Genomic DNA, 2,449 nt, shown 5'->3' on the forward strand with positions numbered 1-2,449 from the left:
CCTGTCTGAGGAGGGAAGCGGGGTGTGTCGGGGGAGAAGCCTGTCTGAGGAGGGAAGCGGGGTGTGTGACAGAACTCTGAGGGACGCAGGATCTGGGGGAGAGGAATCATGTCTACGGGGTGAGCAGGGTCTGAAGGTAGAGGCCAACCCGCCTAGGGACTGTCAGCGCGTTGAAAACCTGGGTGGGTGCATTGAGGCTGCCCCCGGGGAGGGGGTGGGCCTCAGCCCCTTGTGCAGTGCCCCTGGGGCCCTGAGGTCTCCGGTCCAGGTGACAACGGCTGGGGGCGGGGTAGGTGACAGCTTCCGGAGGATGTTTGGAGGCCGCGAGGACTGGCGCGAACCACCGTGAAACCCATTCGCCACTCCCAAGGCGCGCACAGGTAAAGTGGGCAGCCGGGCGGGGCGTGAGGGTAACGGGGCACAGCCTCCCCAGGCCCCGCTCCCAGGTGTCCGCACGTGGCTGCAGCACGGGTGCGTCGGCCGCTGGGCCGGGTGTGGCCTTTGTTCCTGATGGGGACTGGGGGCCGCGGGGCTTTGTCCCCGCCTCTGCCTTTGTTCCATCTCTGGCGCGCGGCCCCCCAAATCTGGGCCCGCCCCCTCCGCGGCATAGTCACCGCCTCCGCGCCCAGCCTGCCGCTTCATAGGGCCACGCCTCGCGAGCCGGCCCGCCCCCTCCAGCCCCCCACCCTGAAGAGGCCCTGGCCTCTGGCTTCCTTCCTCTGATAACAGGGAAAGTTGATGCCACGGCTGACACCTTAAGACCGCTTGAGCCCAGGAGTTGGCTGCAGTGAGCTATGATCGCGCCCCTCCACTCCTGCCTGGGACGGCACAGCAGGCCCCGTCTTTAAAATAAAATTTAAAAAGAAAGAAAAAACAAAGTTGGTGCTGGCAGTGCACAGGGCGAGGTGTGGGCGTCCTTTAGGAATATTTGCTGTGGCCAGGCACGGTGGCTCACGCCTGTAATCCCAGCACTTTGGGAGGCCGAGGTGGGCGGATCACCTGAGGTCGAGAGTTGGCCACCAGCCTGACCAATATGATGAAATCCCGTCTCTACTAAAAATACAAAAATTAGATGAGCATGGTGGCACACACCTGTAATCCCAGCTACTCTGGAGGCTGAGACAGGAGAATCGCTTGAACCAGGGAGGCAGAAGTTGCAGTGAGCTGAGATCGCCCCATTGCACTCCAGCCTGGGCCACAAGAGCAAAACTCTGTCTCAAAAAAAAAAAAAACAAAAGGAATATTTGGTGAGCATTTTCCACGGCCCTATCCTGCACTTGTCCCCAGAATCACCTGAGAGGGGGATATGTGACCCACACCTGCCTCTGGCCTCTAGGGCAGACACAGGGTACCAGGGCCAGGTCAAAATATTAATACTATGGTACAAAGTGTGGAAATGTCTCTCCTAGGAGCGGCCCCAAACACTTGCAGGAAGGCAGTTGAGCAGAAACAAGTCCAAGGTCCCTGAGGCAATAGGGAGGCAATAGTGAGGAGTAGTGGGAGGTGCTCAGAGAGGTTACTATACAGCTAGCAGGGTCTGGGGTAGGTTGGATCCCCTGCCACCCTATCATCGGCTGCCCCTCATAACAGGCCCTCCCCTAGGCCCTGGCAACACACCTTGGGGTTTCAGTGGCCCATCAAGGTCCATGCTCTTCTCTCTGCACAATAGAGAGGAACTGTAAGAGTACCCCTTTTCCTCCCCCTGGGCCCAGGACCTTCATCCCCAGTATGAGGCCGCCCCACAAGCAGCAGGTGTTACCCAACGCCAGCAGCAGACCTTGGCGCATCACTTCTCCACCAGGTGCCACACCACTGTGGAGCCCCATTGTCCACATGGAGAATCTGAGGCTTCAGGAAGTGCCAGGACACCAGTGGGGGAAGGGAGATTAACTAGAAAACAGGCTCAGGCTGACTCAGGGACAGCAGAGTGGGGCTTCTTACGATTGGCCAAGCCAGGGTGGGTATATAGGAGAATAAGACTAGGGACCTCACTCAGAGGTCCGTAAGTATATGGCAGGATACTAGTGCACCTTGGTTGGCTCTGCTTCCCACTTGGACCGGCAGAGAGGTCAGTGTCACCTTATACTTCTGTCTTCCATGCTCCTTGCCAACCCTTTACCGCATCTCTCCCTTCCCAGTCCTGGATCATTGGGAACTGTCAATATTTTGGCTTTGCAGGCAGGGCGTAAGACAGGTGTAGCAATATGCAGTGGTCAGGTCACTCAGACTGCACCCAGGCCAGCTGAGGACTGCCTACTGCCTGGTTGTGCCGCCTACCTGAATATAGCCATCGTTACCCTCTCTTTCTTCCTGAAACCCCACACCTGTGTGTGCTCTCCTTCCCACCGTTAGGTGTCACCCCCAAAGCCACTTTCTGAGGAGGCATTGTGGCTACATCACTCAAATTTATTTTTTCTTCTTTTTTCTTTTTTTTGAGATGGAATCTTGC

The sequence above is a fragment of the Mandrillus leucophaeus genome, unplaced genomic scaffold, assembly GCF_000951045.1.
Source record: "Mandrillus leucophaeus isolate KB7577 unplaced genomic scaffold, Mleu.le_1.0 Scaffold870, whole genome shotgun sequence".
Taxonomy (NCBI): domain Eukaryota; kingdom Metazoa; phylum Chordata; class Mammalia; order Primates; family Cercopithecidae; genus Mandrillus; species Mandrillus leucophaeus.